Genomic DNA, 17,609 nt, shown 5'->3' with positions numbered 1-17,609 from the left:
TTATTGGTGTGATAAATCTCAATTGTCATCAAATTGTCTCTTAATTTTCACCTATAATTGTTGTTCTAAGCAACCTTGCTACCTTTTGAGTGGTCATGAAACAAAACACATACAAATAATGAAATTCATGAATGTAAACACATACAACTCTTAACAAATAAGATGTAGAAATATTGGACCTTCTATGCAAAAATTGACTTAAGAAAGAACAAAAAAAGTAATTTTTCTTGTTAATAGTACTTGCGGCATCAAGATTTCTGCAACAAAACTTTTCCTAGCATTATGACATGAAAAAAACAATTGTTATTAAAAAAATGGCACCATTTTGTATAAAAAACTTAACATTTATAACATTTTGTATAAAAACTTCACTTGTACCAAGTAAGAATAATAAACGTGATATTGATGGGGGTAGGAACAATCTGAATAGGCATAAGAAACGGTCTTCTTGATGAAGTCCAAACTATCTGCCCCTCATAGGTTTCGCCAGTTCCACCAATATTACTCTACCATCAAGATGCTGCAAAAACAAGTCAATTTATGAATGCTTTTTTTATAATTTCACTCAAGAAAAAGGATTTTAAATTTATTATCTTAAAATTATGTTCAATTAAGAGTAAAGAAAAAAAACCCAAAAACCTTAACATCCGTGGTTTCTATGGCACACATGGCATCTTCTTGATTTGTGTATTGAACAAATCGTATACTCTTTTGATTTATTTGTATTTCCATCCTTTAATTACACATAATTCGAAAGTTGGAATATATATACATAAAATGAATCCAAAATCTAATATTAGAGATGGAGAGAGAATGAATTGCATGATAACCTAATTTGTATTAATTTCTGGAACGATGCAACTCTGAATTTGATAAAAAAAAATTAACAGATGTGATTTTGAATACCATTGGTGTAAATTAAGAAGATATCGAAGAGATAGAGCACATATAGATTCAAATGTCGATACACAATTGTACATATATTTGTACAGATTGAGCAGATGCAACTTACTTCTTACAATGATTTTGCTAGCTAGAGGGTATTTGATGAAACAAGCACATAGTTTGGAGGATTTGAGATTAAGTGAACGATTTAGAAATGAAGATGATGATGTTGTTACGATTGTGGGTCTAATGAAGCATCCACTTGTTGATATTGTCACAACGAATTCAGCAATACCTGGATTTTATCAAGAGACTGATGTCAACAGGGTTTAATGGAAAAAAGGATCGATGAGTTTTTAGGGTTGAGAAACTAATTCCCCCGATTTAAATATATTAAATGTTATAAATATTTACCATAATTAAGTGTGCTAAGATTACTATTATACCCTTAATCAAAATTTTGAAATGATTGGCCCACAATCATTTCTATATCCACACAATAATTAGTTAGAATATTTGAGCGTACACACACACAAATATATATATATATATATATATATATATATATATATATATATATATATATATATATATATATATATATATATATATATATATATATATATATCGGCACAAAATTGCACTATCTCTTTGTATTGGTGGTGGATTAGGAATACTCCAGGAATTTATTGGACTAACCAATGTTGTCATCTCCTCTCACAAACGTGCTCTTCTCCCACCAGAATTGACGTCATCTTGTTAATCTATGCTTACGGGCTCTTCTCTTTGTATTGAAGGTGGGATAATAATGTTAAGTATTTGGAAAGTGGTGTTTTTTTAAAGTTCCTTCGGCACCCAAAAGATATGGGTTCTCCTGTCCTGCTATGTACAAACAAATGTGGTCGTAAGAATCATGTGTTTTTTTTTGAAGCATTCAACTTCTTCTTTATTTCTCGAAAATGGGTTAAAACCCAAAATCCATGGGTTTAAACCCATAACTCATGAGTTTATAGGTTGATCCCAAAAAACCGGAAAACCGCCTCTGGAACCCAAGAAACGTAACCAACTAGAAACCGACCCTATTGGGTTCTAAAAACCAGAAACCAACCATTTATGGGTTGGGTTCGGTTTGGGTCCAAACTCGAAATCGAACCATGCACAACTCTAGTAACATCAATGAATGTTTTTCTTGTTGTTTGAATAAGTTTGAGTTGTTTTTTACTAGTTTTCGTAAATTACGTATATAGATATTATGTCGGAGATGATCGATATAGTTTTTATAAATGAGTGTATATATTAATGTGATAATATCATGTCATCTAGTTAATAAGTCTCTTAAATTTATTATAGGTAACCAAATGATGCTTATACATATAGCATATGAAGCAGTATTTGGTTTTAACCAACGTGATGTCTGTTTTTTAGAAAAAACATTTTTAAGCGCTTATGTTTGCGAGCGGGAAAACGTCTAGGTCTATGCGTCAAAAGACCTGGATCAATATTTTCGGACGGGTAGACCTTTGTTGCATACCTTATTTAAAAAATAAAAAAGAATTACGTATATACTTTTGTTAAACTTTAAAATATCGTATTTATCCGACCTTAAATCTAAATATCATATTTATCATTTTTAATTTCTAAAATATAAAATATCGTATTTGCCCAAAAAAATAACTTAACATTTTTTAAAATTGTTTTAATCTGTTTTTATATTTTATAATCCTTTTAACTTTTAAAAAAATCGTATTTGCCCAAAAAAATAACTTAACATTTTTTAAAATTGTTTTAATCTGTTTTTATATTTTATAATCCTTTTAACTTTAAAAAAAATACAAATAAACTATATTGCCCTTGATAATAAAACTTTCTCACATATCTATGTTTTGATCATATTGCCCAAGGTATCTTAATTCCTAACCTCCCTGAACTCTAAAAGCGTATCAAGGAGAAGACGATGCACGACCACGGTTGTTGATAATACCACAGACGTCATTCCAAATTCGCTTGTGGTTAAATCGGCCTCAATTCTTGATTCTCTGGTGAGTATAGCAATGGTAATTAGGTTGAATCTTGTTCATTGATTCCAACAACTTTACAAGATCACAGAAGTTACTTGACTTGTCTCAACGATTTCGTCAATGGAAGTCAGTTTCCCCTCAATTGGTCAATCCAACCAATCCGAATTATCCAAAAGACCCAACCGAGCTGCAGTTCTGATATGTATACTCGAGGAAGGAGATGATATCTATGTTATTTTAACCCAGCAATCATTGAAGCTGTCGGCTCATTCTAGTAAAGAAAGTCATGCATTTTAGTTGTTCGATGAAATGCCTGAATGAAGTTGAAACCTTGATATATGCTGCTTACCCTGAGCAAGAACGGGGAGTTCCAAAATCGATACCGGATGACTGGATTAATCAGATTCTATGGTTCTTTGCACATTATTCATTTCCATGCAAAATATAGATATGGGTGTCGAATTGAATCAGTAAATCAATACATAATAAAGGAAAAATAAGTTTTTTGGGCCTTTTAGATGAAATAAACATGGATCAAGAAAGAAGTTTTACTCCAGAAATATCAAGAACCAATGAAGTTTTAAGAACTTTTTTGACAATTTAGATGGAAAGGAATTGGCTTGTTTGTGCAATGTACTTTCATTGTTTCAATAACTTTGTATTATGATCAAGTAATCATTCGTAACATACAAAAATTCATGAGTTTTATTGTGGGTTATGCAATTTCCCCTTTTGATGCAATCAATTTGGTTGATCAACGAGATCATCTTTTTCTATGAATTTAACATTGGAACAACATATAGATATAGCAACAACTTTAATCTTTGAACCATAACAAAAAAATCCATCAGACTAAACCAGACAACAACACCCACAAAAAGGTATTACACTTTGGGAAAATATGGAAAATTAGCAATGAACTTCGATCTTAGAACCAAGAAATATCAGCTAATTAAATGATTATTACTTGTATGCGTATACATCAGTCATAAATAATCATGCTCAAATATGAAATTAGATTATTATAGATTTATAGTTGCTCGAAATGGGATCTATTTGTTGAAATTAGATGTTCATAGTTGCTGATTATCAGATACATTTGCTGAAAATGTGTATACTTTGCTGAAAATGTTGAAATTTGATGTTATATTTGCTGAAAATTTTGAAATCTGATGTTATATTTGCTAAAAATGTATATAGTTTGCTGAAAATGTTGAAATCTAATGTTATTGTTGCTGAAAATCATATTTTAACTGAATTAGATGTTCATAGTTGTTGAAAATCAGATTTAGTTGCTGAAAATGCGTATAATTTGCTGAAAATGTAAATAGTTTAGCTTGATGAGTCGTGTTGATGATAAAGATTGCACTTTTGTACATGTTTAAGCCTCTTAAATGATAAAAAAAAATATATATATATTGATTATTGAAAAAGGGGAAATTATCGACCGAGAAGGTGCATGTTACCTCTGTCTATTACTTGTGTTATGGACTTATGGGTTTGCAATGGAGTGAGATGTTTGGATAATTTACGATATTTCTGTAATGTAATAATGTATTATGGTTATTTTGATTCATTATATGATAAAATTGTTTATTAATGTCATCAAAATGATTATTTTCAAAGTCTTTTAAGTTAAAAAAAATCATTTATTTTTTAACAGTTTGCAGCCTTTAAAAAAACAAACAGGTGCAGATTGCAAACGTTTGCAATGTGGTCGCTATTGCATGCATTAGTTTAACCATAAGCCAAAATGCTAATTCGAGTTCAAGTGACAACAAAACTCAAGAGATGGACTCTTTCACATGACAAACTCCTGTTTTCCTCTCTCACCACCATCGTTGATTCTGATTATTCATCCAGCTCACGACACCAATGTCGATCATTATATCACTCACAAACAACACCGATTACGACCACCCATCATCGTCGTCTTCCTCCGAAGCTCCACCTGACCAATCGTTCTCGATTAGATTACCAACATATTCTAAAAACATTTATTGCTAGAAGGGCGATTCAGCCAGGTAGGCAGCTTCATGCACATCTTTGCTTAATTGGTCTTGGAAACGACACCATTTTATGTGGTAAACTTGTTGATTTGTACTGTTCTTGCAACCATGTGTCTAATGCCCACCTACTATTCGACAGAATTTCTAAACGAAATGTCTTTCTTTGGAACGTTTTGATTCGTGAGTATGCTTGGAACGGTCCTTACAATGCTGCGATTTCTCTATATTTTGAAATGATCAATAACGGCGTTTTTCCTAATAATTATACTTTCACGTATGTTCTCAAAGCATGTTCGAATCTTAGTGCCATCGATATGGGGCGGAATGTGCATGACCATATGGTGAGAACCGGATGGGAAATGGATGTTTTTGTGGGTGCAAGTTTAATCAATATGTATGCAAAATGTGGAAACGTGAGTAATGCACGCCAGGTGTTTGATAAAATACTCCAGCGAGATGTTGTCATATGGAACTCCATGCTTGCTGCATACGCTCAAAACAATCATCCTGAAGACTGTCTGGTTTTGTGCAGTGAATTGGCCTCAAAGATGGTGAGACCAATTGTTGCGACTCTTGTCACCACCATCTCGGCCGCTGCTGCCATGGCAGCCCTCCCACAAGGAAGAGAGCTTCATGGGTATAGCTGGAGACAAGGGTTTTACTTCCAAGATAAAGTAAAAACCGCACTTGTTGATATGTACGCCAAAAGTGGATACGTGAAGGTAGCCAGAAATCTCTTCAATCAATTATCAGAAAAACGTATTGCTTCTTGGAATGTCATGATTACAGGGTACGCAATGCATGGACATGCAACCGAAGCACTAAATTTGTTCGAAAAAATGACGTGTGAAGCCAATCCCGACCACATAACTTTTGTTGGTGTTCTCTCGGCTTGTAACCATGGTGGTTTACTAGAAAAAGGCCGAGAATATTTCGAATCAATGATCCATAATTACAAAATACAACCAACCGTTCAACACTATTCGTGTATCGTCGATCTAATTGGTCATTATGGCCGATTAGACGAAGCTTATAACATGATCAAGAATATGTCAGTCGGCCCAGACGCCGGCGTCTGGGGTGCACTGCTCCATTCCTGCAAATTCCATGGAAACATTGAGCTTGGTGAACTTGCGTTAGAGAAGTTGACTGAACTCGAACCAGATGAACCTGGAAACTACGTGATCATGTCGAATATTTATGCGCAAGTTGGGCGGTATTCGGGGGTGGAAAAGATTCGGGAGCTAATGACAAAACGGGAACTTAAAAAGGATGTCGCGTGTAGTTGGATTGAAGTCAACAATAAAGTCAACACATTTCTTTCGGGGGATACGAGTCATCCTATGTCCGATGAGATAGATGCGGAATTGAAAAGGGTTGAAAAGTTGATGAGTGAAGCGGGATATGTTCCTAACACGACACCAGTGTTTCACGATGTGGATGATGATGAGAAGATGGGGATGGTGTGTAGGCATAGTGAGAGGCTAGCGATTGTGTTTGGGTTGATTAGTACACCACCTCATAGTAGACTTTTGATCACGAAAAATCTCCGGGTTTGTGAGGATTGTCATGTTGCAATTAAGTTTATATCTAGGATTACTAAGAGGGAGATTGTATGTAGAGATTTAAATCGATACCATCATTTTAAAGATGGTGTGTGTTCTTGTGGAGATTATTGGTGAGGGATCGTGGAGTAATGATTTTTACAAGTGCAATGATTATTTTGAAATTAAGTGGAAGTCTTTGTTTTATGAAAATCATATCTACAAGAGAATTGTTGTTACGTTTCATTTGACCTATAATTTGATAACAGTGTTTGCTTGTTTTTGCTGATGTTTGATTCATATGCAATTTAATAAAATATTTCGGTTGTTTCTTGGTGCCTTAATGTCCTCCCAAGCGTATTTGAGTTTGTTGGCATTTTGTTCTCTATAGTAAGTACTTTTATTCCACACACTAATATTACCGGTCTTCTAGCAAATGGTTTTTGACCCAGTGGAATCAAGGTGTTTGAAAAAAAGGGAAAATTTCATTATGTCCTTGTAAAAACTGAATATTACATCAATATCCTTATACTTTAATATTACGTGTATATCCCTCTAAAACTATAAAAATTACATCAATATCCAAAATCAATTTTTAATTAGAATTATACTAATTTATTATTATTTTTTTAATCTAATATTCAAAATTATATATTAGTTTACCAATTTACCATTTCCTAATTCAATCTCAAATTAAATCAAGTTAACCATTTCTTAATTAAATCTCAAACTAAATCACATAACAGATTATACATTCCTATCTCTTAATTCGATTAAGGCCCCCTTATATAGGAATCATCTTCTATCTTGTCTCCACGCTAATCAGTTCGACAGGTCGCAACTTTTAATCACAATAGATATGCCATCTTGATTGAAATAATTGTAATTTGCATTAGATTAACTTTGCATTCGATTATTATTTGAGTTGGATTAATTTTGGTTGACAAAAAACAAAGTTTCTTCTTCATCTATTGTTATCGTTGCATCTTCTTAATCACAACAGGTTTGTCATCTTGTTTGAAGTAATTGTAACTTTCATTAGATTAACTTTGCATTCAATTAATTATGTATCTACGTTCGACCACTTTTGATTCACAAAACAGTGTTTCTTCTCCATCTCTTGCTATTCCTGCATTCGATTAATTTTGATGGATGATGAGATTGATACACTGAGATGGGAGATAGGTGATCACTCCCCGATAATTGAGTAACTTTCTACAATAACTATAAGAATCAAGCTTAAACTTAATTTAGACAAATACAATATTTTTATGTTTCCTATTTATTGCATTAATTGTTTTTTTTTCTTTGTGGTTATCAGGCAAGTAACCTGGAAATACAAGCTTAAACTGAAATATGGAGGCTTTTTTCGGCTTGCCAGGAACTCATGTAGGCAAGTGTATTGTTTTGGCTTTAGAAAAACTCTCTATATAGACATATTCTCATACAACTTGAATCAACTGGTTGAAGAGGTGAAAAAACATTATCCATCAAAAAACGATATTGTTTTGTCAATAGTCTTTATTAACAAACATGCCAAAGAATAATGTTTTATTAAACTCGATTCTGATGAAAACTTCATGGTGATTCTTAACATGTATGAGGAGCACAGGAGAAAGAAGTAATAATTTATGTGACGACTGAAAAAATTACATAATAAAGGGATAAACCGTCTAGTGTCCAAGATCAATTTATTTATGGACATACATGGTTGATCCACAACCATCAAGATGCTAACTTTATGGACTAAGGACCTCAAAATAATCAAGAGAAGAAACTCCTAACTTCTAGAGTGGAAGGAATCCATTAGATCTCGACATATGACCAAAATGGGACCAAAACTTCATAAAGACTAGATCTAAGCAAACAAGAAGCAAGTTCAAAGCTTTATACCTTAATGAAGCTGGAAATGATGAGAGAAATCTGGATTTACAAGCTCAAGCCACACCAAAGCAACCTCCAAACGTTCTTCTTCATTCAAATCACCAAAACACACTTCCAAGCTCAAATCTCACAAATGGCAATTAGGGTTTCGATCTTACGGTTTTGAGGAGTGGAGGCTGCACATAAGATGCACCCAATGCAACATCAATTGCTTGAATAGGGCACAAACCCTAAAAATTAGGGTTTTCCCCTACTTAGTGTACGCACAAACCCTAAAAATTAGGGTTTTCCCCTGGTTAGCATATGCCCAGTGTACGTGGGTGCCTCCGTGTCCAATCTTTGAGCCAGTACGCTAAGCTTACTCGGCTAGGGACCAAAATGAAAATAATTTTACAAATAGGGTATAAAAGGAACATACCCATACAACGAGAATGTTACAATTCTCCTGCACTTGAATAAAACTTCGTCCTCGAAGTCCGCTGCCACAAATAACTCAGGGTAATGCTCAATCATCTCCTCCGCCGACTCACATGTCTATTCTAAACCCTTATGATGCTGCCACTGCAGTTTCACCAACTTAACAACCTTGTTCCTCTAAGTTTTGGTCTTCTGATCAAGAATCGTCACCGATCTCTCGATATAATTCAGGCGATCATCCACCTGAATATCTTTCAATGGAACCACTGCGGAATCTGTTGGATTAGTGTCTAAGTCCATAACTATTTTGGTATGTACTTGACCCGATTATGAGCATGGTCCTTTTGGGTTGCCTTCACCATAGCAATATGTAGGATGATTTAGGGAGAGAAAGGTTTAAATATGATTTATTAATATATTATGAGAATTATATATTAAAGGAGAAATCATATTGTTTAATTAATATTAGTCAAGAATTAATTGTTAATTAATTTTGTGGCTAAAAGAGATTAATTAAACTTAGGGGACTGGACTGCAATTATTGGATAATTGAGTTATTAGGCTAAGGAATGCTAAAGGATCAAGGATCAAGGTTCCATGGGCTGATTAGAGTTTAAGCTGTCCATTAGGGTTTTGACTGAAACCCTAGCAGCCCACACAAGTATATAAAGGACCCCTTAGGCTCCAAAAACGAGGACAACTGATTCTATAGGGTTTCCAGCCGTTTTTGGTGCCTCCCCTCTCTTCTCTTCTTCATCCAAGTTGCATAAGGTGTTTGTGACTCCATTAGAGGTGCAACATTTGAGGCACTAAGCTTTTGAAGCCAATTCAAGCAAGGATTTGATTGTTATTGCTATATAACAATCAAAGGTAATTCTATAAACCCTAATTCAGTTTATAATATGTTAGATCTAAGTTTGTTAGTCTTGGATTCAAAGCATGTACAATAGAGAAACCTAGATCCAAGCATTAGGGTTTGTATGAGCACATAGGATTGTTCTTATGCATAAAACCCATCAGTGGTATCAGAGCCTTGATTGGTTTCAGTTGTATGTGATGCTTAACTGCTTTTTTGCTGAAAAAATTCGATTTTTGGCCTCTGCCCGACTTGACTCGGCGAGTCAGTGGATGAACTCGGCGAGTCTGTCCCTGACTCGGTGAGTCCAGTCCCTGACTCGGCGAGTCCAGGGGTCAGACAGAGGGAATTCCGGGTTTTTGCTGCTGTTTTGACTTGGATTTGATACCTAATTCGTTTTTTGAAGTTAAAATCCGATTTTTATCTTAAATTAGTGATTATCCTTGCCAAAACAATAGATAATTTCAAATCTTTTAAATAATAGTTTGTTTATATGATAAATATGGATTATTTCAAATTATTTGGTAATTATCTAATGACTAAAATAAAATTAGGTCAAATATAGATAATTGTGAAATTAATTGTTTAATTTGAATTATTTGTTATTTGATCCCTTATGTTTTGAAATGTTTCAAAAACTTGCCCTGAAGTTTTTTTTGGAATTTAAAAGTTAATTAAAAGGTTAATTTTGAAATGTTAAATTCTAAAACCCTAGTATTTTGAAAAGTTCAAATCACACCCTTATGGTTTATTAATTAAAGTGTATAATTAAAAGTGATTTAATAAACCCATAAAGTTTTGGTTTATATTTAATTAAATTAAAAGCATAATTTTACTAAATTAAACCACCTAGTGTTTTAAAAGTGTAAAATACACCCTATACTATATATAACATTAAAAGTCTAATATTATATATGTATGAGTAAACAGTCAGTCTTACCGTTAGTAGGCCTCATTCATGAAGCTGGTCTATAAGGGGTGTTTAAGGAAATTGCCTATAAAATGGCGATTGAATGGGTATCCACTCTTACCTACCGCACTCTTGACTAGTGGAGGGTCGTTAGCCGAACGGGTAGGATAGGACAGAAACCTTCCATTATAAGTATAATGAAGTACAAAGTAACTAAATGCTTTTTCAAATTCCCAAATCATAGTTACTTTAGAAAAAATGTGAAATTGTATGCTAATCCATAGAATTACACTTCGTACCCCTGTCAAACGTTAGTGGAGCGTGTGTGGTTAACCGGCACACTAATTTGGGGATGACATTGGTAGCGAAGGGTGACTCGATGTTTGTCATAGATCAATGGAGCGTGTGTGGCTAACCGGCACATTGATTAGGTGATTGTAGCATTGGGTGCACCACGTGATTCGTATGGTTATTCACACCTTGTTTGTGATCCTCGGCATCCCAGTCACAAATAGTAGGGCATAATCGAGATTAAACATGCCATTGAAAAGTTCAATGAATCTCAAAAGATCTAGGAGTTTCAATTCATTTAAAACTTAAACTTCTTTTTTCGTTTTTCATGGTGGAAATTGGTAAATCGTCATTTGCCTACCTTCAAATATTTTGCAACTAGATTACGGCATCCCTTTTCTAGGTTGTAGAATATTGTGTTGGATCCTAGCCTTAATAACTCATTTGGGTGTTTTATTAAGGACTCTAATCAACTTAACTTGAATTTTCTCCTGTTTTGTAGATGTCTAACCGTGGTATTCCCGAATCCCAAGGAAAAAGTGTTCCTAATGAAAGTGAAAGCCTGATTCAAAGTGAGAGATCAATGTGGACTAGCTTAATTTCACTTCCTCATCTTCCTCCCGTTGTTCTCCCTAGCCTTAATGATCGAAGACTTGAAAGGTTCAAGATCACCGAATCCCTATTGGAAATGGAACATCAAGATGGCAAACCCGTGTGTGCTCACATCCTAGGAATGAAATCACACATTGATAGGTTGATCATGTTTGGTGCGTCTATCTCAGATAAGTTGGCTGCGGACTGGGTTCTTCAGTCACTCCCTGAATCATATGATAAGTTCATTGGAGAGTATCATATGATGAAACTTGACGCAACCCTCATTGACTTGACTTATATGGTTATTGCTGCTGAATCAGAAATGATTTGGCAAAGTAATGGAGCATATTTGTCCAATAAGTCAACCAACCATGCTTCCGTGGACAATCTAGGAGAATCCACCTGTTCCTGCTGCCAAGGAAAGGGGAAATGGATACGAAGCTGCCCGAAGGACCTGAAGAATCTAAGAGATGGGAGAGTCGATAAGTATGGCTCTACTTCAGGTATAAAATCCACTATCTAACTCCATTTAAATTCCTATTCTTTATTCATAATGTGATAAGATTACATTTGCATGTTTTGCAGGATTAGAGAAAAGAGAGGAAGTTTGATGGAAGAGCAAGATGAGTCTGATCACGAAGAAATGGATTTCGATCGCATGAATTCGAAGATCAGATTTTGAGCTTAGGAAGTTATGATAGATTTGTTAGGAGTATATGATTACATAGTTTTTCATTTGAATTTTGCATTGTAAGGACATGTTTTCCGCTGTTTTATGAATAAAATAAATTTTGGTTTTTATCTTATTTGTTTATCCTTGCAATGAAATATATGAAAAATTGATGTTTGTGTACTTCTATTATTAGCAAAATGGATTTGATTCTTAATTATGTTATTTGTGGAAATGTCAAAAGTTTACCAAATAGGGAGAGTTTCTCATCGCCCAAGTTTCAAGTGGACAGAAACTTGGAATCATGCAATGTGTATTGCATGATGAATGAAAAACTTTCACATTTGGGAAACTTAGACTAATTCTTTGTCAAAGTGTCAATTGAAGGACTAGGAGATCGAGTACACTAGGTCGTACGTTGATCAAGTCTACCACAAGAGTGACAAAGATATTCGTCATGATTTACTAAAGTTTAGTAAATATGGTTATACTTATAAGATTGAGTATAATTCTGAGTTAACTGAAATAGTTTCAATCAATAGCAGAACGAATAAGAAGAATCAAGAAGGCAGAAAGATAAAAGTTTCTCCATTCTAAGAAGAAGGGAGAGTACCTTTTATTGTGTTTTATGATGAAGTCTTAATGATTAAGAACCATATCTCAATTGATCCTCTAAGTGAGTCTTAGTACATTTGCATGTCTAAGAAGAGGAATCAAGAATTGTAGAAATGGTTAAATCAAAGAGTCAATCATACTTCGTTCCAATATCAAGTCTTGGAGTCATACTCCAAGATTGTGACATTGAGTGAAAAGTCTTAAGTAGATTTATAACACTCATCAAATGTGGAACTTGGAAAAGTTTTCTTATTCTTTCACATTTGAAATTGGTAAGTTGTGTTGTCTTGGATAAGACAAAGACCAACTAGGACCAATTATGTGAAGTGTTTTGTCTTGATAAGAACTACACTAACTCTTGAATATTTGCTTTGTCAAGAAATGTTTCTTGACAAGAGAATCTTATATGTCAAGGAGTCAGTGGGAGTCTTAATGGTCTTGAAAAGTTTCAAGAACAAATCAAGAATAAACCTTATCGATCATCACTAGCACACGACTTGAGGTTTACAACCTATCGTGCTGACATTATTTTGTTTCTATGCCATTCCAATTGAGTTAATTGTGTATATGAGTTCTATGAGTTCTCATTTGAATGCATACTAGAGCCTTAGTCGATGGAAAGTACATTGATATGTAAGGAAAAATTACTAAACTACTTGGAAGAAATGGTGGGCACTTGTGTTACCATAGGGCAAGAAATCAAGATTAAGAAAGTTCAGTCCATATGAGTTTGGTTTTGTCGCAAACCTTGGTTTTGGCAAATTCACATGGATAGGAACTCATACACCATAAAATCTAAGTGTCATAAGATTCCCTCTTTCATGAAAATGACTGTGAGGAAATACTTCCACTAAGAGAGGTTTTAAGAAGATAGCGATTGTGAAAATTGTATTCTCACATTCGATTATGGTTACGGCATCCCTTTCCATAGTTCGAATTGTGAGATCTGGCAATTAGTTTGAACATTTGGAACTTAGTAACATAAGTTCTAGATTGTTTAAACACACATATGAGCTATCTAAGGCAAAGGTGTATAAGTTTAAGAAGCTTAGATAAAGGCTTATCGAAGCATCTGGTATTAGAAATATGAATTTTAGAAATTCAACAGGCATTGTTTTCTGGAAGTTCATTTGTTTTCTGAATACATGTCAAGGCTAGTGGGAGCATAAGTGTTATGATTGTATGATTATTACGGAAAGTATTGCAAGTTAGCAATATTAATTATAGAAAAATAAAGGTTCCATTTGCAGAGATGCATGGGTTGAAAAGTTGTTTTGCTATAATTAAGGGAGAGAATATTATACTTCGTTTCAAAATCTAAAGCTTAGATTGAGAAATTTTAATAGATTCAGTCAAAGGATACATTGTGAGTTCTTAAAATTCGATTATGATTACGGCATCCCTCTTCATAGTTCAAATTATGAGAACATGACACATAAAATATTATGGCAAAAGATTGGTAAAGTATCATATCTTTATGTGAGACATTATGCATCGTGTCCCATACACTTCGGGTATAGGATCGATTGCAAATGCTATAATGATTTACCATTCTAAAATTTTCCAAATGCCTAGTGCATTAAGAGGGAAAAAGGACTAGAATTGGTTTTGACTGAAATAATTAAACAACTATCAAAGGACGATCCAAAGTTCGCTGAGGATTGGTCGCTTGTGAGTAGTTGGAAGTATGGTATTGGATGGACCATATCAACATTATTATGAATAGATAAGATTCTATTAAGAATGAGCTGTCATATGGCAAATGTGGAAATGTTTCCATTGGGAATTGGATATTGAGAGTCTATGCCTAGATAGAAACTTTTATGCAAGAAGGATGTTCAAATGAATGTACTTTGAATGTGAGACTTCACGTCTATGGAATTGTCTTGTAACAATTTCCGATAGAGTACCTTGTAATTTCATTAGCCAAGTCTTGGTGACTTTTGTGCTGTGACTTTACGAAAGGATCGTTGCGTAAAATGTTAGAATCTAGCATATTCTAATAGTAGCAAAGAACCTTGTGTTCTTACACTAACCATGGGGATTGAGGAATTGTGAAATAAGAATCATTGGAAAAGTTTACAATTGTTCTATTTCACAAAGCATGGACCATAGGAAACAAAGTGTGCATGCTTAGAGCATGGGACAATTGTTGTTGTAATTCAAGTAATGAGTTGATTATCCGAAACATTAAATAATAAATAATGAGTAATCAATATGGTGGATAAATAGAAGTGTTTTATTTACTCTCACAAGTTTGGGGCCATATAGGATTAAGTTTTATTGTTATGTTTAAATTTGCATGTTTTGACTTCCAGAATAACTAGGTTATTCAAACATCCACAGTCGGTCATACGTTGGGAGTAGGTATGAATAAAGACTGTCATGAATCTGTCTGTAGATTGTCTAAAGTATTTAGTGATGACACCTAAGCGTTTGGCCAAGCCGGTACTAAGTTGATGTGTTCAATTGTAGTATGTTGTCAATCGTCATAAATCGGAAGTCGGGAAACAGTATAGAGAGAATGATTGAAATTCATGTCTTATGTCTATACGATATCTTGAGAATGGAGGAATATATAATCCCTTATCTAAAGGACACACTATCTGATAAGATCAGAGTTGACAGCGGCTTTTAAAAGCTACGATTGCTGATCAGGTTCTGAAGTCATACGGAAAATAGTTATTAGACTTATCCAAGTGGGAGACTGTTGGATTAGTGTCTAAGTCCATAACTATTTTGTTATGTACTTGACCCGATTATGAGCATGGTCCTTTTGGGTTGCCTTCACCATTGCAATATGTAGGATGATTTAGGGAGAGAAAGGTTTAAATATGATTTATTAATATATTATGAGAATTATATATTAAAGGAGAAATCATATTGTTTAATTAATATTAGTCAAGAATTAATTGTTAATTAATTTTGTGGCTAAAAAAGATTAATTAAACTTAGGGGACTGGACTGCAATTATTGGATAATTGAGTTATTGGGCTAAGGAATGCTAAAGGATCAAGGGGTGAACGAAATTATGATGGAAGCCCATCATATTTTCGTCCATGGCCTTATCCAGAAGGTTCCATGGGCTGATTAGAGTTTAAGCTGTCCATTAGGGTTTTGACTGAAACCCTAGCAGCCCACACAAGTATATAAAGGACCCCTTAGGCTCCAAAAACGGGGACAACTGATTCTCTAGGGTTTCCAGCCGTTTTTGGTGCCTCCCCTCTCTTCTCTTCTTCATCCAAGTTGCATAAGGTGTTTGTGACTCCATTAGAGGTGCAGCATTTGAGGCACTAAGCTTTTGAAGCCAATTCAAGCAAGGATTTGATTGTTATTGCTATATAACAATCAAAGGTAATTCTATAAACCCTAATTCAGTTTATAATATGTTAGATCTAAGTTTGTTAGTCTTGGATTCAAAGCATGTACAATAGAGAAACCTAGATCCAAGCATTAGGGTTTGTATGAGCACATAGGATTGTTCTTATGCATAAAACCCATCAGAATCATCAACCAAACATTTTCGCACCTGAGAAACATGAAACGTGATATAGATCTGACTAACATCCTAGGGAAAATCCAAGTGATAATCGACCCAGCCCACCTGGGCCAAAACTCTGAAAGGATCGAAGTAACTGGGGCCCAACATGCCCCTCTTCCTGAATCAGATGACACCTTTCGAAGGAGACACCTTCAGAAGAACCATATCCCTAACCCTTGAACTCTAAGTCTGATCGGAACTTGTCGGCATAGCTCTTCTGCTGACTCTGTGCTGTTTGAAGTCTACTTCGAACCTGATGAATCAACTTGGTGGTCTTGAGTACAACATCGGTACTCCCCATGACTCGCTGGCCCACCTCACCCCAACATATCGGCGTCCTGCATTTCCTCCCATAGAGAATCTCAAAAGGAGGCGATTAATGCTTTCATGATAACTGTTGTTATACGAAAACTCTGCCAAAGGGAGATATGTATCCCAGTTCCCACTGAAATCCAATACACATGCCCGAAACATATCCTCTAATGTCTGGATAGTCCGCTCACTCAGTCCGTCAGTCTATAGGTGGAAAGCCGTGTTGAAGTGCCGATGAGTACCCAACTCCTTGTGAAACCACTTCCAAAACCTGGAAGTAAACAGGAAATCCCTACTGAAACCACTGAAACCAGCACCCCATGATGTGCCACAACCTCCCTGATGTATATATCGGTCAACTTCTCTGCGGAGATACTCTCTTGAATCGGAATAAAATGAGCGCTCTTGATCAATTGATCCAAGATGACTCAAATCGAATCCACTCTGCACGCTGTTTGAGGCAACTTTGTAATGAAATCTATGGTAATCTCTTCCCATTTCCAAACGGGAATGTCTAACAGCTACATCTTACCGTGAGCCAGCTGATGTCCAACCTTGACTTTCCTGCAAATCAAACACCTCTCTACATACCAAGTTACATCCCGCTTCATACAGGGCCACCAACAATCAGGACGAAGATCCTTATTCATCTTTGTTGCTCCAGGATGGATAGAGAACCTCGACTTGTGCACTTCCCCCATCAGAACCTGATACGCAACACCCTAATAAGGAACCCACACTCATCGATGGAGAGTTAATAACTCCCGACTATCATAATCAAAGGAAGCCACCTGACCCACTATGCGCTCACTCTTCCGATGTTCTTCCTTCATAGCCTCAATCTGAACCTCTCGAATCTGCTCCAAAAGTGAAGTAATCACTATCATCGTAACACAGATATCCCTGATCGGAGTCGCGACCGCCTTGCGGCTGAGAGCATTGGCCACCACATTGGCCTTCCCCGGATGGTAAAGGATCTCACAATCATAATCTTTCACCACATCCAACCACTGGCACTGCATCATGTTTAGATTCGGCTGATCCATCAAATACCTCAGACTCT

The 17,609-nt window shown here is 35.1% G+C and overlaps 1 pseudogene; it reads left to right on the top strand.

Moving 5' to 3' along the window:
* The first annotated feature begins 4,556 nt into the window (after positions 1–4,556).
* LOC145055573 (putative pentatricopeptide repeat-containing protein At5g52630 pseudogene) lies at positions 4,557–6,769 on the top strand (annotated as a pseudogene).
* The last annotated feature ends 10,840 nt before the right edge of the window (positions 6,770–17,609 follow it).

This window comes from Lactuca serriola, chromosome 5 (genome assembly GCF_051521515.1).
Source record: "Lactuca serriola cultivar US96UC23 chromosome 5, Lser_US96UC23_V15, whole genome shotgun sequence".
Classification (NCBI taxonomy): Eukaryota; Viridiplantae; Streptophyta; class Magnoliopsida; order Asterales; family Asteraceae; genus Lactuca; species Lactuca serriola.
Note: the sequence above shows the minus strand (reverse complement) of the source record. Positions and strands in the feature narration are given on the sequence as shown.